The sequence below is a fragment of the Seriola aureovittata genome, chromosome 1, assembly GCF_021018895.1.
Source record: "Seriola aureovittata isolate HTS-2021-v1 ecotype China chromosome 1, ASM2101889v1, whole genome shotgun sequence".
Taxonomy (NCBI): domain Eukaryota; kingdom Metazoa; phylum Chordata; class Actinopteri; order Carangiformes; family Carangidae; genus Seriola; species Seriola aureovittata.
Window position 1 is genome coordinate 4332351 of NC_079364.1, and position 22321 is coordinate 4354671.

Below are 22321 nucleotides of genomic sequence, written 5' to 3' on the forward strand. Positions count from 1 at the left end.
AAACAAATTGTTTTACAGCCAATTTTTGTAATGACTGAGTATGGTGAAAAAGTCTTTTTGGGCCACATGACCGACTGTGGCCATGATGCAAAAACCACCTCAGAGCCCAGTGATTTTCCTAGGGGACTAGGTTTGCATAAAAGACTGTGTTTTTGTACCGGAGGACAAAGTGAGCAGGCTCTCACAAATATATACCCACCAAGTTTGGCTATGTTGTGATGGTGCGGAACGACCCTGCCCAATTTCAGTTTTGAATCACCAATTCCAGTTAGCAGCCCTCATGGAGTCCAGTTTATTTCCGTCTCAGGTCAAGCTATTTTGACTAGCTGGGTTCTAACCTGCCAATGGTCAGCTGATAATGGACAAGACTACAATCTGAACTTTTCTAGTGATGTTTTTTATCTACAGGAAATTAGGACATGTAGTGGGGCAATGGGCATCACCTATCATTCTGCAGGAAATTAAAAAACAAAAAAACACAAAAAACACTTGAAAGTCTGTAAAACTCATTTGCAAGACAAGCACTGTCTGCAGGCATGTCACTGCAAAAAATCAGAGGTCTTGTATCGGCCACGCATAGCTCTTGTAGTCTGGAAAGAATGGTGACCTGAGGTTACTTTCCCACATTGATAATCTCAGCAGCGATATTTGGCTTCACAAGATGGTGTGGCACTTTCTCAAGTCTAAAAACATGCACACACACACAAACATTCACTGCTATCTATTTTGTTTAAGATGTAGTACACCTAAAAAGACACACAAAAAGGTAAGAGTTGGAGGCAACACCACCTCACTATCAACATCTCGTCTGCAAATGTCTGATGAATTAAAATGAGTAAAGCCAGAGGTGGTCCTGACCTTTAAGAAATGTATAGACAGACTACCAAGGCATTTATCATTTTCTAATTAAGTTATGTGACAAAAGCATATCTTGTGTGCCCAAAGTCTGTGGTGAAATGGGGTCTCTATCCGTATAAAATTATTACAAAGCCATGTTTAATTAATGAAAATATGACCCAGGAGTCAGAGCTAATATATCAAAATGAACATGCTATAGTCTCAGCCACTTCTTCGGCAAAGGATGAGGGGGAATGTAATGCATTAGCTTAAAAATATTAAAGAGGGGGAAAAAAAGCTAATTTTTTAATTTTGCCCTGTCTGAATTTCACTAGCTGAATTTTAAGTGAGTAATAGATTTTACAATTTAAAAACTGTTGATTTTCTTTTGTGTTACATGTGTTAAATCAATTCCAACCAACTGTAAAGTGTTTTTTGTTGCAACTTCTCATGAAGAATATTTACAAAATAAAGAAATTAATAAATTCATTTTAAAGTATATACTTGTTCAAACAAATTGATAAGTAATGATTTCTGGGTTTGTTTCAGCTTTGAACATTCCTCTGTATTCTCTGCAGGACTGTCTCCACAGAGGATGGTGAAGAATGCAGTAGCTGGATGTATGAGAATTAATGATTGCATTTATTTGTATGCTGTTGTTGAAGGTGTTGTGTCTGGTCTGTGGTTTTGTCCACATCATCTTTTGATCCAAATCCCCAACAGCAGCACCTGCATGTAAATAAAACCCACATCATGCACTCTATGCCCACTCCTGTCAAGAGACTCACATTGCCATTCTGCAAATCTGAGTTATAAATCTGTTATTTTAGTGGATTCGAAATCACATTACTGTTGTTTCACAAACAACAAATTAATCTTCATGACTTACCCACAAACATTCACTTCTTTATTTAATGTCAGCTTTGTTTGAAAGCAGACTCAGAATGCAATCCCTTTTTTATGCATTTCTGATTAGTGATTTTTGCTAGGGTCTCTGAATTTTCACTCAACACAATGCAGTTAGCATTCAATTATTAGGTTTGTTTTGTTTCTGCAAGTGTGGCTGCTAATTTTGCGTGCAACTGTGCTGATCGTTGGGGCTATGATTTATTTCCATTTTTAGCTTGCTGAAAAAAACATCAAAATGTCTGAGCCTTTTTTTTTTAGAGAATGTACAAATCATTTGCAGGCCTCATTGGCAGCACACACCGGCGTAAAAACACCTGCTCCTTTTGTTTAGTATGTAAGCCCACACACCAGGTTTGTCAAGATGGGCAGTAATACATATGAGGATACACTTCTGTCTGTGTGTGTGTGTGTGTGTGTGTGTGTGTGTGTGTGTGTGTGTGTGTGTGTGTGTGTGTGTGTGTGTGTGTGTGTGTGTGTGTGTGTGTGTGTGTGTGTGTGTGTAACGCAGAGATGGTGTGTGAGGCCCTTAAAGATCTAGAAAATCTCAGCCATTTCAACAGCACAATTTTTTTTTTTTTTAACCAATGCTGGATAGCTTCTAAATTCCAGTTTGCCAGCTTTTCTGTAAACCACTGCTATTGTCTTCATCTCACCAAAACAACTGTTCAGTCAGATCTCAGAAATTATTGGGTGAAGTTGGGGTTTGGTTTAGTGGGTGTGAGTGGGAGTGGGTGGGAGTGGGCAATGCAGCCAAGGTTGCTGCCCAAAAGTGGCATGTCAGTGAGTTTGGCTCAGCTCTATTAACGGCAATGTCTGTCTGTCCATCTGTCTGTCCACTTTGGTTCAGACTGAAACATTTGTGCAGACATTCATTCTTCTGAAATGATGAATTGCAATAACTTCAGTGATCTATTAACTTTTTCATTTAGCGCCACCATCAGGTTAAATCTTTTTCATTAATTATGACCAAATACCTGCAAAACAAATTACATTCCCATTGGCCTCAACCGTACTTTTCAATGCTAATTAGCAAATGTTAGAATGTAGACCTGTTTCACTAACATGGTATAAACATTTTACCTGCTTAACATCAGCATCTTGGCATTGTTCTTGTGTTAGCTTGCTAAAGTTAGTATGTTGTTCTAAGCACTGCTGTCCCCAAGTACAGCCTCAAAGAGCCACTAGAATAGCCCAAACCCATACCAATTCAAAACAAGCGTGTAATATAGTGCAGTATGCTCATGTTAGACAGCATGCATACTAAATGTGGCTGTTTTTTGAGTATGCTGCAATATACAAAAGTGGCTGTTCACAGCTGGTAAGAATTTTAAATAATTTGGGAATGGTGATGAAACCACTACAAAATGATCTTAGAAAACATACATAAGTAATCAATCTCAAAAAATACATTCTGCTTTGTAACTGTGAGGTTTAACTTGCAGTGCCAGTCCCAAGTCGCTATTTAATGAGCGTCTGACATTCAGAATCAGACGTGTTTAACCCGACATCATCATATATCCAACTGGCGACTGATAAAACACTGGTCTGCTTTAGTACATCCGAAACTAGCTTAAAAGAAAAAAAAGAGCTGTGATTTCATACCTCTGATGATTACACCAAACTCATAATTAACCCCAATCAGATGAGTGAGGGCCCGGACGGGGAGCATCTCTGCAGCGCTGAGAACAGCCTGTTGATTCTGTTAATCAAGAGGTCAGAGTCTATGCCCTCTTCTCCACATGGAGAGCACCAATCCACAGCATAAGTGGCAGTTAATGGAGAGTACAAAGTGCACTAGAATCACCTAATTTTCCCTACATCAGTCTGTAATCACAGTAACATCATCTCAAGCACACAGATTAATTTACCACTGTATGATATTGCAATAATAACTACGGTGATAAGTTATACAGAAAGGAAACAAAACAAGGAGAATAAAAATACCTGATTATCTAAAATGGTGTAATTTATTAATGAGCATGTCAAAGTGCAGACACTTTCTGTCTCTTATTTTTTAGTTTTATATTGAGTTCTGTTTTGCATCCTCAGGCAAGAATAGTAACCAGCTGAATAGTAGGGACACAATATGTTCTGCACATAAATTTTTTCAATACGCAATCCTGGGGTCATAGTTCAATATTATCATAATATTCACATAGTCACTGAACGCTTTTTGAGACTTCACTACTGCTGAAGCTCAAACAACCACAAGAGAAAAAAAAAATGCCACACACACACACACACACACACACACAGCGAAAAAGTAGCAAGATAATGAGCCACCAGGAGCCTCATCAGCAGCTTAAATGCTCCATGACATTGATTCTCCGACTCTCTGAAACTGCACTGGCGCGATGACCACCTTTCTACTAAAACGATGTTCCCACATTTGTTGTTTTGATGATTCTGGTGGATGGTCACAGCATGCGATTCATATCAAACCATTCAGAGGCATCTTTTGCCCTTTATGAAAACATCCATATATACCAGTCTTTTACATCTTTGTGACTGTGGTATTCTTTCACTTCAACAGTAGTTCTAGGGGAGAGAAAAAGGCTTTGTTTTGATAAACAATAAAATTTGAACAGGATCCAAATGAAAGTATGTTGTTTGGGAGCATCTGAGCTGAAGGCTGTTGTATATGAATTGTTAGAGACTGTCACTTTTTCCTTAATTAGAAACTGAAATTGCCACCTCTATTTATCTACCTACCTGTCTGTCTATCCATCTAAGCAGATGTTAAACTTGACATTGCACCCTCGGATTTTGTTTAACCTTGTTTCCTGTTGCACTTTCTACAAAAGTAGAAAGTGAAAGATCTAAGTCCAAAACTTGCAGCCACAACTAATGTCCATAAATTGCTAATGCCACTAGTACGACTAGCCATACCACCTGATGTCATAAGGAGGCCAAAGTCTAGTAATTTTCAGCATGGAAGTTGGTCAGAGTCACTGAGATCACATTTTTTTCTCCATTCTGATGTTTGATATGAACATTAACTACAGCGCCTGACCTGAAATGCTACTGTTATTGTAATAATAACATCTCACAATTTTTTCAGTTGTCTTCAGGTGTTTCTGTGAGGACATGTTAAATTGAAAAATTCAAGCAAACACTAAACTAGTTCCTACTAAAGCAAAAGAAAAAAGAATTCTCTAATGTTTATGGCCTTTTCCCAAAAGCTTTCACACAAAAGGTTATTTATTTGACTATAACTGAGGCTAAAGCTGCGATTTATTTACCAGTTCCAGTCACTGTTTATGAATATCTTATATTTGATCCAATTGTGCTGAGCACAACAGTAAAAATGTGCCTGCTCCCATTTAAACATAATGTGAAATAAAGTTTGTAGTACTTCTATCTGCATTATGGCCTTGCCAATCTCTCAATTTTAGAGTGCTGCCTCATATTAGCCCTGTCACTTTGTTTACCTGCAAATTGAAAGGCATTAATAGATGTAATTTCCCTTACAATTCTATTTTTTATTTTTTTTGGTTGGCTTACAGACTGATGGGATTTAACAGTTTGTTGAGTCTCAACAGCTGTCACTGGTTGCCGAAGTAGATTGTTGTAGGAATAAAATACAATGTCGCACTTTGGGAAATGAGCAGACTAGACATGCGTAGTGGGAGGATTTTGTTCCCACTAAGATAAAATTCTGGAGGAGCAGCTGTCACTGATGTGGCAGAACAAGATGTCTGTAAATTGTAAGGTGGCTGGTTTAAGCCTGTCCACATTTAAGTGTTTTTAAAAAGGACACAGAACACAAAAGTGTTCTCAATGTGTGTGTACAGTTGCTGTGGACTGGATACACCATGTTCGTTCTTCTTACATGAAGATTTAACCAGAGGACTACTGTACATTTGTATATTATATCTGGTGAAGGCATTACAAATACAGTAATTAATATTTTGGCCATTCGGGGCAGAAGAACTCCACAACAAGCTGATAAATACACAGCCCCAAAGTGTTCGCAAAAAAGCTGCCTGTAGAGCAAGACAGTTATTAAGAATCATGTTTGAGGCCCCCTGATGAATACCAAGTCAAAGAGTCACTCTCTTTTTAGCGCTACTTTGATCTCCACAAACCCCTGAGAAAAATATTTAGCTTTAACTGTTTTACTTCACAAGCAAAACACCAAACATTTGTCAGCCATTTGGTGCTCAATGGGTTGAGTAAAAACAAAACAAAACCCTAAAAATCTCTGTCGACCTGTGTGAACATTAGCTGGGTGGGGAACAAAACAGCTTAGAAATCTAAAATGTTTTGTTTGTTTTGCTTTTTTTTATTTTTACACAGAACAGTGTGTGTTACACTGGAAATTCTTCTCAGGTAACTGTATTGGCAAATATAAACTTGAATAGTTGAATGCCAACTTACTGCCTGGTATTACTGTATTTTCTTTAAAAAAAAAAAAATTCCTATATCATGAAATTTCACGAGACCAGATGCAGATCAGGCCATACATGTGAGGCCATGTGCCCAGTCAGAGTTCAATTTTGTATCGTCTGTGTGTTTTTGGATGTCATTGTTTATACATGCATGTGCATGCTAGTGATGTCTATCTACGTGTGGAGAATGCGAGACTGAAAAGAGAGAGGGAGATTCCTCTTCATCACTGCTCTGCTCAGTTAAGATTCAGGTTCTGTGAATTACCGTCCTCACTGCTGCACCTCAGCTCTCAGTTTGCCTCTCGGCTTTAAAAAGCACGGCTAACGGTGTGCCAATTAGGATGGTAATCTAGCTGACATTTGTATTCACTGCTCTGGGGCCCACACAGCATAGAAAGCTCAATTTGGTGGAGTTTGACGTGGTAATAATACTTTCACACTACCACTGTTTGAGCTGAGGAAAGTAGCTGGCCTATAATCCTCTCCCTCTTCTGTGTGATTTGCTTTGATGACTCAAGGGAGGAAAGCAGCTACACAACAGAGGACTGATTCCTTGTTTTCCCGAATTGTTTTCTGTTCAATCACTGCGCAGTGATTGAGAAATAATTTAGAAAAGTTCTGCATAATGAGACGGACAAGGAAGATACGTGAACCCTTAAATGATTACTCTGACATTTGGGAAAATAAGTACGTCTTACTGGGAATTAAATGAATTATCCTCTCTGTTCTGTACAGAGGTTGGTCAAGGATGTGTTAAGCTTTGAAAGTCTTCAGAACAAAGACTGGAAGCAGGGAGAAACAGCCTCCACCTTGTTCTGAGCTGGGAAGGTGTGTAAATACACACACACATACACACATATATATATATACATATACATATACATATATATATATACATACATACATATACACATACACATCTCATCTTCTCAAACAGGACTGGACTTTTAAGTGATTTGCAGTCATTGAACCCAGCTGTTATTGGTCATGCTAATGGGTAATTTTCTGTAAATAAGATGATTGTGGAGTTGTTGCAAGGGACCATTCAAGTAGCTGTCAGGAAACTCAACAGCCTGCAAGACAACAGTCACATGGGGGACATAGGCAGCCGAGCATAGATGGCTTAAGAAAAAACTGGGTACCATGCTCTAAACTGCTAAAGCTGTTCTTTTTGTTCAAGAGTGTGTGTGAAGAAAAGGGGCAGGGTGCGTCATGTGGCCTCCACACCACAGTCTCCTCACAGCTCAGCACCATTCCTGGGGGCTTAAACTGAGCTAGCAGTGGGGCTAGCAAGCTAATCTGCAAACATCACAACTTCCAGCCGACCAGCATTGTGGGAACTAATTAAAGTGTTATCACTGGCTGTGTATTTGACAGTATTATTTCAGAAAAATGTTAAACTGGTGGCAGTTTGTAAAATAATTACTGTTTACTGCAAAATAATTATGAACTTTTGTTGCCATTTTACTTAAATAACATTTTGCTGGAGCTGTATTTCATCCATTACCAGATATTTCTCCAGCCACTCATGCTGGCCACCCCACAAAAAAATTAAATGGAAAATTAATTCATTGGTTTCTGAAAGAACATAAATCTAAACTAAAATTACAATGTTACTTATGTGGACTTAAAGGTTCCCTGTGGAGTTTTCTTATAAACAAAATCTTTAAAAAAAAAAGTTATGTTTGCATTCAGTGTTACTCACCAAACACATTGAGCTCTAACAAATGTGATGAATGCATTTCCTTTCTCATGAAAAGTTTGCAAAGCCAAAGTAATCTAGCATCGTTTACTTCCATGGTTACCAGCAAGGAGCCTTGTTCTCTGACAATACTGGCGCATTGCAGTATATATAGTTTTGCTGCGACCTGTTGATCAGTGGAATAGAGTGAAATCTTTGTCAGGAACGTGGGCCCCTGCACATGACAGAGGTCCACTCTCAGAAACTCAGAAAAACTGTTTCATAGAACTACTAGAGGTCAAACACTCTACAGGGATCTTTTAATGGTGGCCAAAACAGTACAAGGTTTACAGAGTGTGTGGCCCAGCCGGCCATAACACTAGTGGCCTACTGATACCTTCAGATGACTCTATCTGTAACATGACCATCACCTTGCAGGTCATAGTTGTCCCTTGAGTCTCCTTGCCATTTTCTCATTCTTCCTGTGTTTGTCAAGTCAAGTTTATTTATACAGCACCTTTCATACAACAGGGATGAACTCGGTGTGCTTCAAGATAAAAAGCCAAACAGCATAAAAAACATAAGATAAGGTATAGCACAAAAAAATAATAATAATTAAAAAAAATAATAAGATAGAAAAGGTATTATATTTAGCCAATTACTTTTTACAGCAGATCTTAGTTCATGTGGTGAAAAATTCCAGAGAGTAGTAGCATAATGACTGAGGGGCACCATAAGTCGATTTAGAATTTATTCTGGTGATAAAGTAGAAACCTTTGCTTGATGATCAAAGGGATCTGTCTTTTGTCTACTCAGTGAACATGTCATAGGAAACATAGGAAGGAGCTAAGACATTCAGAGATTTAAAAACAATAAGTATTTCAAAATCAATTCTTTGTTTTACTGGGAGCCAGTGAAGAGAAGTTAAAACAGCAGCGATGCGTTCAAACCTTCTGAATTTAGTTAATACTACTGAATGAGGTGGAGTTTATTTAACACCTGCTTTGCCATCCAACAAAAAGTGTAATACAGTCTACTAGAAATAAATATATGAACCGGCTTTTCAGAATCTGACAGACAGGAAGCATCTAACTTTAAATATATATCCGAGATGATAAAAGGCAGTGTTGGAGATTTAGATATGCGCTTGTTAAAGTTAAGATCAGCATCCAAAAATCATACCCAGGTTTGGCATTCTCACAAGGTTTTAGCAACAGGGGAGTCAACAAAGAGTGAATCTGGTGCCTCAAAGCCTTGGACTTATTAAAAGAATCTTTTCTCCTCATTTAGCTGTAAAAAATGTTGGCCATTGGCCACAGCATGAGTGAGATCTGTGGTGAATGTTCCAGTCTCTACCAATCAGTTGAAAAATAGTTTTGGACATCTTAGAAGGCATTGGGTCAAGAGTGAGTTTTACTTAACTGCTGCACCTGTCACAATGGGTTCCAAGACACACATAGAAAAAGGACCCAAATGCAGACACACAACGGCTGGATGATGCAGTGAAGTACTTTGATGAAGAAAAAACAGTCTTACAGGAAGACGAGTGGAAAAGCAGAAACAGACGACAGGACACTTCACTCAAGGAACACAAGGCAACATAGCCAGGGACAAAAACAGACAGAGTTGTGCTGTGTCTCAAACTAGATACTCACTAAACTCACCAACACTGATGCATACCAACAGGGTAGTGTTGTCCCAAATCAAACACTGCCGTGGTGCACTCACCAAAAATGACGATCGTAACATGTGACCGCGATTGTCGCCCACATGCTGACTGCTTTGCTCAATTGACGTGAAAATTAACATTTTACTTTCCTGTGTGTGGCTTCTGTAACATCTGACATGGAAATTACACCGCTGTTGCTTTATCCTCCTCCTTCGGTTGCTGTTTTCAAAAGTTTGAAAATACTGTACGTTGGTGGTGTCCATTGTTTTTTGACCGTTTTGAGTGCATCATGCAGGTGGTTATAATGCACTGCGTGTTGCCGTGCTTGTCAATGTAAACACACATCAAGTATCAAGTGTGAGTATGGATGTACATGAACTGAGACACAGCAAAAGCGTGGGGACAAAGGGCTGGAATAAGTAGTGTGGGGCTGGAGACAGGGGACCAAGGGAAACAGGAGCAGATCGTGACAGCAACAGTAGTTCACAACATTGTCTAAGAGCGAAACTGGCAACATGGCACTGAGTTGAAATTGTGGAAGATAGGGTCACACCCACCAGCAGAGGAAGCCCACGATATAATTCCTAATATTGTACATTTTATATTTATAGAGACAAATTCATTACATTTTTCTGAACAGTGTTAAACAATTCACATTTAAAAATGAACAGGAAGAATTGAGTCATAACAGTAATAATTAACGACGGTAATTTTAGATAAGAGCTCAACAAATTCAGATATAAAAATCTTGGAGGGCAGTAAACTGTGAGATCTAGACTGGGATATACATATCCAAGCCACGTGCTCAAAAGTACAGTAAGAACCAAATGATAGAATATCTGAGAAAAAAAAAAATCATAGCAACACCACCACCCTTTTTAGACCTGGTACGGTGTGAAAATGAAAACTCAGGTGGTGTAGCTCTCTGCAACCAGCAGGGCACACGCTGTTCGGGCTGGAAGTAATAGTATGAGACACAGATCGAGGTTGTGCTAAGCCAGGTTAAACACACCTTGGACCTCTTTTTGTATTGAAAGTACAAAGATGAAATGGATTGATTTTCTAATCTAAAAAATAATTAAAAAAAAACACATTTCCGAAATTACCGAATGTTTACATAAACAACTGCTTAAAGATAAAACACTGCAGGAGAAGACATTTCCAATCATCATAGTATTTGATCTTCCCAATGAAGCAAATCTATTTAAGTCTGTAAGACTGTAGGTAAACCCACCCAAACTAATGACCTACATAAGTTTGGTCCCAATTGGAGTTTTTCTTTATGATAATCACCCATTACAAAAATCACCAAGTGGGCATTGTACAATTTCCATATTTTAAGTACTAGTTCTATCTATTCGACATTTCCACCAATAACACTAAGTATTACTGTAGACTGTGAAGTTGTACTAAAAAAAGGATTCATGTCTAGAAAACTGCATCTAATCTAATATATTCTGTAAATTATATTTGAAGAGTTGTTTTGATGAAATGTGGTGTGCCTTAATTATGGATGTTTGGATTCGGAAGAAGGCCAATATATCTGAGGAGGTGTGGAAAAACTTCAATTAGAGAAGGGGAAAAATAATTCTCAGAGGTGTAGAGGAATAAATGATTCACCAAAATCGAGCAGCATCACAGGAAACGCTTCTTAGTCAGGTCCCGGAATCAAAAGAGGAAACAAAAAGTAAGGAAAAAGTGATGAATATTCCTGAGTCAGGAAGCGGAAAGTCATCAAACAGGAGACAAGCATCAGAAACAAGTGACACAAGCGAAAAAGGAAATGAAGAGCTCTGCTGAACCAAAGCCACGACAGGCAGTTTGAAACATGACAATAGCCCACATGTGCAGTGGCACTGATCAACCTCCAGCACAGGAAAAAGACACAGAATGGATTCACATGTCTCCATCCAAGCCTGATAATGTATCAGATCTCATGAATAAAATAATAGTACAAGAATGGGATTCAGAGGATTATCCACGTGGATAATAAAGAGTGTTGCCCTGCACACTGCAAGTTCAGATAAACATGATACCGGATGATCATACTTAAAATTAATTATTTCATCTGACAGAATAATATACTGAACATGGAGGAGAGATTGGGATTTTTGTGTGATGACAGAGCTGCCTGCATTCATGAGAAAATTAATTTTAGATAGCAACATGTTCTCCTTTCCTAACATGGCGGAACCCCCCAGTATTTTGTAAAATTTTATCTTGTACACAATATGACATTGATGAAATTGTTTTCCATCTTACAACATTGTAGCTTGTATATTAGAATAACATACAAGGTGTATCAGATGCTCTCGCTTGCCGGAGGATGTGCATGAGGCCCAGATGGAGGAGTTGGAGAGACCTTGTCCTAAGTAACACCTCCAGGCCTCCATCTACCATCAGGCTGGGCCTGCAAAACCACTGGTGGGCTGAGAACAGCTGAACACAGTGGTGAGGCTGGAAGGCTACAGCAACAATCCACTGCAGAAAAGTTCAACACAGCGAGAGCTATTTTAGTGAAGGAAACGAGACAAGAAACTGGAGCCCACATCCTACCATGTGAGCCACTAGAAATGCCATATTGGAATACCACAGCAGCATACACAGTAAGAACAAAGCAGCCTGAAAGCAATGCAAGGTTCATTATTCTTTCCATGTGGTGTGAAGGTTAGTCAATATCTATCAGGACAGCAATACAAGAGATATGACTACACTCAGACACAACCACAAATCCAAATCAAGCTGTGTGAAAATTGTCAAAAATGGACCAGCTTTAATTAAACGATCTTTCCACCTCAGTCTCTATGCTCCAATTCCAATACTTTCATGTTTCCCCAATTGTTGGTGCCGCTCTGTACCCTACAAATTACTTTTATATACAAATAATTTGCATTTTATTGACATGAGGAGTTGTTGTTAAAGTATCTGGCAAGTCTCAAAAAAAATGTTTAAACAAAAATGTTAAAAAAATTAAACTTTTATTTTTAATGTTTTACTGTATTTATGATTATGTTTTCACATTCACTCTCAGCACTTCATTAAGTTTAGGCAAAGACTGTCATCTTGGTTTAATACTGAGAAAGTCCATAATGACTTGCAGCACAAGACAGACCATATTAACCTTAACAAACCTTAACCAAAGTGCTTTAGTTGCCTCAACTAAACCACCTGCTGGAGATAAATGAAGCATGTCAATAAAAAAAACAAAAACAAAAAAAAAAAAACAACACCGCCTCCGTAAATTGCCAAAAAGTACAATATTTAAATATTGGGGTTGAAATATAAAGTAACATAAAACAGAAATACTCAAGTAAAGTATCACAAAAATTGTGCTGAAGTTCAGTACTTGAGTAAAAGTACTTAGTTACACTTCACCGCTGCGTTCACTTGTATTCATGAGCAAGTACAAATATCAAATCCTATTCAGTCCAGTCTGAGCAAACAGTAAACACAGATGTCACAAAGGTATCATATGGACCTTGTATCTAGATACATGGCAAATAATCTGGGATAGAGGGGTAGATACACACCCTTATTTTTCAGACTTTACACTCACAGAAAACAAAGTGAACTTACTAAGGATTTATTTAAACAACAGGTACGAGGTACAGTTATCTTTCTTTTAGGTTCAGAATATTGGCAGCATATTATTTAATTTACTTTGATAATTTAAATTCAGCGATAAAATGTATCATGCAATAATTATTGTTTACAAAATTACTATAGCAACCCAGGGACTATCAATAATCGGCTTGCAATTTAGTACTTTGTCATCTCTCTGCATACACCTTCATGTTTCATGTTGTGACATTTAGGTTTTCTTTCACCAGGCTTCATAGGACAGGAGGGACAATCTACTGCTGCACTGACACTCCAGCCACAGATGCCCATTCATCTGGCCTTTTGTTTGTCCTAGTGAAAGTCCCTGTCATTGGATCACAGCCTGAGTCATTTGTTACTGTAGCGTTTGCTGTGTGAAACCATGAAGCGTGACGGGCCATCTGGACCGGGGTACAAATCAAAGAGCCCATAATACAGCAGACAGATGTTGTCCTCTGTTCGCCCACATGCCTTTCTGTGCTTATGCAGACAAATATTTGATTCCATTCACACATTCAGTCTGTGATGGCAAGAAATAATGTTCCCTGACAAGGTTACAAATTACAATGTAATTAGCACATTTCACACATTACAGTCAGGACCCATAATGTTGATTTCTACAATTTCCCTTCAGGGATACAGCAATCAAATTAAATGTATGCATAATCCAAACTCTATAGAGGGTTTTCAGGTGAAAACAAACTGTCTGGCTGTCGTATCAGAGGTACTCTGTTCTTGGTAAACCGCCAAGCAGATCCCATTTTTCTTAAACCACAAGCTATCATTATATTCAGCTTTACATTCACAATAGCGTCGAACCAGACCAACATGTCTGTTAAAGGTCTTTCTTAGCAGAACATGATATTTATGACTTCTGACTGCTAAGGGAAATAGTTGGTTGTTCTAATTAGTTTCTTTAAGCCATGTTGTTTAAGAGCAGAATCAGCATCTAGTCGCACCTAGGCTGGGTATTGGACAAAATGTTGGTCAAAATGTGCAGCTCAGGCTCTTTAACAAGCAGAACTGACTGGATTTTGAAAGCAAGTTCAGTTGAGAACAATTATACACTTTATACAACTACTTGCTAAGACTTTGATTCACTGTTAACTCACAGGACGGTAAGATTATTAAGGGAAGTGCCATAACTAATTTAAACTCTTAAATTGATCTTCAGGACCTGCTCTACAGCGTTTCGTTATACGATTTGGATTTTATGATGTTTTTAGTATTTTATGGTTCCCTGTTTTTCATGGTGACTACTTATGGCTCTATTTCATGGCACAAATTACCATCTGTTCTTAAATGATGTTAGATACTTCTGTACAAAATTCATGGGGAGCTTTGCAATTTTTCTCCCTGGTAGACAATCAAAGCTGTATTCTGTATTATATTCTATTTCAAGCCTGGATATATGCTTAAAAGAAATGGTTATGTTAGGAATTTCCCTCCTTATTTCATTTGCAGAGCTGAATGAGGAGATCAATAAAGAACCACTCTCATGGCTGTACAGTACACATGACGCTACAGCCAGCAGGGAGCTAGCTTAGCTCAGTCCCAAATTAAGAAAAACCAACTGCTATAAACTAATTACTAAATCACTAATTAAATTGCTGTAACACGTTTGTTTAATTCTGTACAAAAACCAAAGTGTAAAAATGACAAATCACTGTTCTATGCAGGGTTGGGAGCAGTAACCCCGTGCTGGTTGCCATATTACTGGCTGAGCGACAAAGAAATTGTTTGTCACATAACCCACTGTGACACAGCCTGTCTTTTTACACCTGTTTTTGAACAGATTAAACAAATGAGCTACAGGATATTAATTATTGATCTTTAGTCTGATAAATGCATAAGCTATAGGCTACAACAGTCAACTCACTATCCTTAAGCTAGAGGACGCAGAGGCAGTTCAACACAGAGGCCCCTAGGTACTTGAAAGCATCTCTTTGATGTGTCTGATGTGTCTGGAGTTTATAAGCAAAATGTCATATGTGTCCATGTGAAAATACAAATGGTTTCTCTCTCAGACAGACAATTAAAAGAATACTACTGGACCGCTACCTGTAAAACATATGCTGCCTGAATTGGGCAACAGTGTGAGTCAAAATGATAACAAAGACCATGTGACCCTAGGTTTAAAAGTGTGCTACGCCCTAACCACATCTCGAGCTTTGGAGCCACAGCTTTAATTCCACTTGATCCACCTCCGTGATCTGATGAATGCCCTCGCTCACCCACTTCTTTCACAACGGCAGGGCCATTGATTTGTCCTGCTCTGTTGTTGCTACTGAGTACCGGACCATAATACACAAGTGCTAATTCTAAGGAAAGGCGCGCGCGCGCGCACACACACACACACACACACACTTCAGTAAAGCGCTGGGCCTGAGGGAATTGGATATTGGATCTTATCTCCCTCAGACCTGGACCCCACTGTGACACAGGAAAGGCTTTCACTCTGCTCTAACCAAAATGCTATACAGCGCCAATCCAGAAATATTGCCGGCAAATAATTATTCATTAATGTGGGTATGTAACCGTTTCCCTGATAATGAACAGGAGTAAAAATAGTTTTAGCTGCAGTATCTGTTACCAAATGGCAAATGTAGGCTGTTAATTATCCAATGGAGCAGTTTTATAGGTAGAACAATGCGTTTCTTGCTGGGACATGCGAGGTTGCTAGGAAATAAATGAAAAGGTCTAACAACAAAAGAAGAAAAGCTGATACAAACAAGAAAACAATTTTGTTTCCAAGTGATTTTCTACCATGAGGTTAATGGTGTATAGCACAGAGTGAAGTAATGATCTTGTCTGGACTAATTAGTTTCCTACATGCCTTCCTAACAGTTATTCTGCTCATCTGTCAGTGAATCCTCTCATTGACTCACAGACAACAGATTGCATGCACTCACACACGCGTGCACACACGGCCTGCACTATACTGTACATCTGTTTCACCTTTGGGCTATTATTAAACACTACTTCCAATAACAGTGTCACCACAGTAATCACAAAGGCCTTTCTCATGTTTCCCCATCAGCTATAGATAAAAAAGAAATTTAAAAAAATCTGAAAGCAAAATGTAATGAGTAAATTAGCTTCAGCATGACAACAAAATTTTGGAATAATCTTTTTTTTTTTCTTTTACTTTGTAGATTTTTGCCAATATTTCTCCTATGTAGTTTGTAATGTCCACCTCCTTCAGTCAGCACTGCAATAAACAAATGTTTCAAACATTTGAAAGCACGTAGACTATTTGTTTGCTTAAAGACCAGCTGCTTTTGAATGCAGCAATACAGAAATCTCTTGTTGACCCTTAAACTTGTGGATGGAAAAAGTGATTTGTCTTTGATAGGGCTTTCATTACCATCATATTCATTCCTCAGTATTTCCTCTTGCTACGGGGGGTCTGCTCATAACCATCATCTTAACTTTTGACCTGCAGTATTAAAAGTGTTTGAATTACTTGTTTGCTTAAACCCCTCACTTGTTCTGCAGGCTAAAAATAGTCGAGGCACTGTCATCTTCAAGTCATTTCCAACCAACAATTCAGACCATTGTGTATTAATTAACTGTTGTTTACTTTCAAATACAAGCACTCACTAGCGCGCTGCCAAGGCTTTTCAAGTACTGACAAAATTGCCAGTTCCAGAGAGGGAACAGTCTTGTTTTGCCAAGGCAATTTATTTTGAAAGACTCATTAAAGGATAACATTGTTATTTTCCCTGGCATATTGTTACCAAACACCTCTCGCTCAGCTGTACAACTATAAATCATCATTCCTTTGGAATGAGCACATGATTTTACAGGGTAAAACCTTTAGTTTATCTAACCAGCAAAATTTCAAGTGGCCAATGTTATGTTTTTTCTTTTTACTTTTTACTTGCAAATGGAATAAAGGTGTTTGGAAATATAAACAAATGATTTATCGAGCAATTTACAGTATGAAAATACTAACATTAAAAACAAAAACATTTATAAAATTCCAAAGATCCTGAATAAGAAAAGCTCAATGTTAGTAATAGTGTGCTGAAAGTCATTGTATCAAGAACTCTGACTATTGAGTTTCCTTTATAGGAGAAAGCCTTAGGTAGCTTTTTTATTTTGAGCAGCTTCAACTGTTTTACTGACAATATTGCTTTATGATTAACACAGGTGAGATTAAATGTCCCTTGCAGTCAGCAGCCACAGGAAGAGCTCAAATTTTCCTTTAAACAAAATGACAGTGTAACTATTATTCTAGTGGAATCCCCTTTAAATTTAATGATGTACAATTGCCCACTTCTACAGCTGCTTGTCCTCAACCTGTAGCATATACTCACCAAGCACTCATTAGGAATGAACACCATACTAATACTGAGTACAGCCTCCCCTCGTTTAAACCAGCCTGTCTGGCAACAATCCTGCCACTGTCAAAGTCACAGAGATCATATTTTTTCCCATATTTTTAAGTTTGACTTGAACATTAACTGAATCTCCTGATCTGTGTCTGCATACACTGCATTGCTGCCACATGATTTGCTGATTGGATAATCAAATGAAAAAGCAGGTGTACAGGTGTTCCTAACACAGTGCTTGGCAGTGTTGTGCATGAACGCGTTCAATGAACGTGTTCATATTTGTAGTGAACGTTGAACTGAACGAATCAGTTTACAAATGATGAACACAGCGTTCGCTGCTCAAGTACAGGAGGTACAGATGGATCTACTACTGCTGAAGCCATTTTGTTTGAGCATTTGAAGCAGTTTTATGAACAAACAAGTGAAGACTCAGACAGACTATATTCATATATATTCATATATATATATATATATTTTTTTTTTTTTTTTTTTTTAATGTAACTCATGTCTGTGTTCCTTCAGTAGTGTACAATAATTAGTTTGGGAGTGGCAATGATTTGGGGCTGGTGATGGATGGGTAGGAGGAGGTTCTATTGAAAAAGAATATCGGCATTAAAATATAATATCGGTATATCGGTATTAAATCTACCTTACCTGCTAATTGGCAAAACAACCTCCACTCCCAAACAAAAAAGGCTAACATGTAATTAATGTAGGACTGAATAATAAAGCAAAAAAAAATGGCAGTTCAGTGCGATTGCACTCGGTCGTGTAAAAATCCAATTAGCACATTCTGTTGCACATATATCATGTTTTCTCAGGTGAACAGTACTTCAGGCATGATGCTGTGACTGAGTTTACTCAAGTGTGTTCACAGCCTGACATTGCCAATCCCTTGTCATGACACTGAACATCATTTAAAATATTAAATGCCAAAGGATTCACAAAAAATCCCAAATTCTCAGCACCTGCACTTCAGACTTTATTCTTGTCAAGCCATTTGTCAAAAACCTCTCAGGGACAAATCTGGAAAACTTCTGAAGTTGACATTAAAGACTTTTATGAAAGCTGAGATTAAAAAAAAAAAATAAATGCTTCAAATCTGTGTAAATTTTCAACAATGTTGACTGTTACTGCCAAAGACTGGAGCTCTGCCAGTCAATTTCAGGCTGGAAAGACACTTCAGATCATATAATTTGGTTTTGCCTGGTGGAGAAATGGTTTCATTTGCATTTGAATTGTGGATACCTTCTTCAAATTTTCAAGATATTACTTGAAAACACAAATAATAGGGGCGTCGAGTAGCTCAGTTGGTTGAGCATCCGCCCCATACGGAGAGGCTAAGGTCCTCGCTGCAGTTGGCCCCTTTGCTGCATGTCATTCCCCCTCTCTCTGCCTCCCCATTTCCTGTCTCTCTACTGTACTGACAATAAAGGCATAAAAAAAAAAAAAAAACACAAATGAAACAGTCACCAAGAAGCCGTGTGGTCTAACCTGACATATAGCTGCACTGCATTAAGTCACATAGGAGACCATCTTCATCTCGGCACATAGTTCAGAAAATAACAGCAGCTTGAAGACAGCACTGACCTCCATAATGGTTGAAACATGCCAAGACGGGCACATCTGCACCCTCTCTTCTTGTTACTAAAAGGAGACTCTATTTGAGATTTAATATCCTCTTGTCAGCGGAGCAGGTGCACCGTGTTGGAGGGCTGTGTTACACACAGAGGCAGACCTCAGATGTCTGTCTTGTCTGTATAGATGGATCAAACGCATATTTTTAGACATCTGAGGTGCTCTGCTTTCTTTAGACAGCTCACAGGTGTAACAAAATACAGATGATGGACGTCAGCCCTGAGAGTATTTTCTTAATGTCGAACGTGTTCCTCGCATTAGTTGTCACATTATTTTTAAACCAACAGCACACAAGGTAATGCCACTTTAATAATCATTTTAGCCTTTACATCTCACTGTCTGCATAACTCTCCACTTGCCTGACTGTCACATTGAGTAGTCTCGTTAATGACAAACACAGACATGAATTAGCCTCTCATGAGTGTCAGACAGAAAATACCGATTATAGTTGAAACTGGAAGGTTAATCCTGGAGTAATTGAGTGCACTGCAAAAAAGGTGCACTCAATTAAAGGTGGCGGATAAAATGTGAAGGTTAAACTAAAAATCCCGAACAATATATAAAATGTATGATATACTGTTAGTTAAATGATCAGTTCAATCAAATTCCCTAGTAAGAGCATAGGATTTCCAGGCTATAACTTGTTAATTACGATCTCTAACTTAAAGAAATATTATGTTATTCCATCACTCAATATTGGTTTTAAATTGCTCATTTATTTACTTTTTCTAATTTTGTTCTCATTTTAATGAGTATCTCTCTATGCAGTATAATCTAGCTGGGAATTAAGGCATATAATTAAATAATGGCATTTACATCTTTTTCATCTATGCCCACGTGTTATGGCTTTCACTGATGCATTTCTAGTCAATGATTGCTTGTCTCTCTGTTGATTTTAAACATTTAGGGCTTGTGTACTGTTGAGCTTAGAAGAATTTCTAAAAATAAAGATACCAGAAAACAAAAAACAAACAATATCAAATATGTAAAAAATATCTTGAGTTGGGGCGTCGAGTAGCTCAGTAGGTTGAGCATCCGCCTGCAGAGGCTAAGGTCCTCGCTTCAGTTGGCCCCGGTTCGAGTCCCGCATTGGACAGCCCTTTGCTGCATGTCATTCCCCCTCTCTCTGCCTCCCCATTTCCTGTCTCTCTCTACTGCACTGTCAATAAAAGGCATAAAAGGCCCCAAAAAAAAAATCTTAAGTTATGTATCTTAAGGATGTTGTTGGAGTCCAACAACATCCAGAGCTGTATACACATGCCACGACAACCTGAAGTGGCTGATTTGGGAATTATATGATGTTCACCTTCATAAAACCACTAAGTGAACCTGACATTTTGCAGGATGTCCAGTTTGTGAGGCTGATTAACTATTTATTGAGTGAGTCAAGGTTCCCATTCACTCTGTAATTTGAGAGCGGGTCCCGCCAGCCTGATAATTACTGATGTAGGCAACAACTCACACACTCACATTTACCTTAATGTTCTTGTCACATCAGCCTCTCAGCAGGCAGAGACTAAAAAGGGGTTTTAAGGCCCTTTCAGACCAGAAAGCAAAAAAAAAAAAATCCAAAATCCAAATCCTGCACAGGTCTTACTAGGATTGGACAATGGCAGGCTCAAAAGCTCTGCATCTAGTATCAAGAGCTCAGCATGGTTAAACTTCAGTGGCATAAAATGGGAAAATCTATGCTTGTTCACATGGCAGGCAACCGTATCCCCCCCTCCTGTGCTCCTGCTGTCAGGATGGGCAGCAAACCTAATGCCAGGCTCTCAGTGACATGAATAGATTGCAATTTTCTATGACTAAGTAAGAAAACACCATTCAAAAATCACACTGACATTTGTAGTACTGCAAATTACTAAAAGTCCAAACCTACAACATATTCTTGCACTGTGTGTCGTGCAACTCATTCTATTTGTCTAGACAGTAGTGGTAAAGCTTTAAAAAACAATCTAGTTATAGTGTCCTTTAACAAACACAATTTCCCTTAGGCCAAAGAATCTTCACAGGTTAAACACCGGCAGCTTGTCAATGAGGCTAGTCAAGTGGTTGTGACTAGTACAGCTATGGCTTTAATAATAGCAGGACAGGGAGGGCGAATAGGAAAGATGTTTTTTTTTTTTTTTTTTTTTTAGAGATAGCAGAGATTACATCCAGAAAGTTGGAAATACAAGAAACTGTTGGTAGATATTACAGATAAGGCAGGAGCCACAATGATGCTGCTAAGTTTGTAAAACATTTTTTAAAAAAAACGTGTTCACATTGTGTAAAATCATGAAAGGTTCAAATACTGCTCAAATGCTGTACTGTACATACAAATTTTTCTTGGAATATGAATATAAAACAGAGATCTTTCACCTTTTGAGAGTCTGCAGTGAGTCACAGAAGCTAGTGGAACACCAGCTAACCTCAAGTTAGCGTCACTACTTTGGCTCTTTATGCTCATTTGAATTTAATGCTTGGATATAATAAATATACTTGATCACTTTTAGACATGAATTGTCTCAGGTAAACTGTTTTTTTTATGGCAGAGGTCATTATATCTTGATTAAGAGACAGCTAAGCAAGGAAGGATTTGATGTGAAGTTGCTAGCATAACACTTCTACCTCAGACTGGGTAAAGCTAGCTGGATGTCTGCCACTGCTTTCTCAACAGTTCCACATGACAGGGCTAATTACAGATAGATTTAGCCCATTCTTAGCTTGGTTCCCCTCCATTAACCACACAGAGAGTTTAATAGTAAGACTTTAAAGTTTACATTACCTCTGAATGGTGGTGCTGACTGCAGGTCGGACACAGGGAAACTTGGCTTCAAGCTACCTGGAAAAGCATGAAGAAAAAGTGAACTCTCACAACTTCACCAGGTAAGTAACAAAAAGACCAAACATGAAAGATAACTTAACAACACTCACTGAATTACTGGAAGAGTCTGCACTTTGTTCAGGAAACAGTTTCAGCCTGAAGGCCTTTTGTGAGGGTATTTACTGGTCGTTTAAACGCACCGCCAAGATGGCCGACTCCTAATCAAAAAGACAACCACGGTTAACACCTGACCTATCTCTGGAGAATGCCCCGCCTCCAGCACAGACATTTCAAAATAAAAGTTCACAACAAAATATTATACCAGGAAATACACAGTAACAGAATATTGTCACACAAAGAAATTAAATGCTTAAAATCTAAAACAGTAAATAATAAGATAAGATAAGATAAGATAAGATAAGATAAGATAAGACAAGACAAGACAAGACG

At 38.3% G+C, this 22321-nt stretch overlaps 1 long non-coding RNA gene across 3 annotated transcripts in view; it reads right to left on the reverse strand.

The window, feature by feature from the left end:
• LOC130171361 (uncharacterized) overlaps positions 1–22081 on the reverse strand; it is a 61563-nt gene extending 39482 nt beyond the window's left edge. For all 3 annotated transcript variants that reach the window (XR_008828127.1, XR_008828129.1, XR_008828128.1), the window contains exons 1-2: positions 21982–22081; positions 21833–21889 (exon numbers count right to left, since the gene is read on the reverse strand). This is a non-coding gene — a long non-coding RNA (uncharacterized LOC130171361). The remainder of the gene's footprint in view (positions 1–21832; positions 21890–21981) is intronic.
• Positions 22082–22321: the final 240 nt, after the last annotated feature.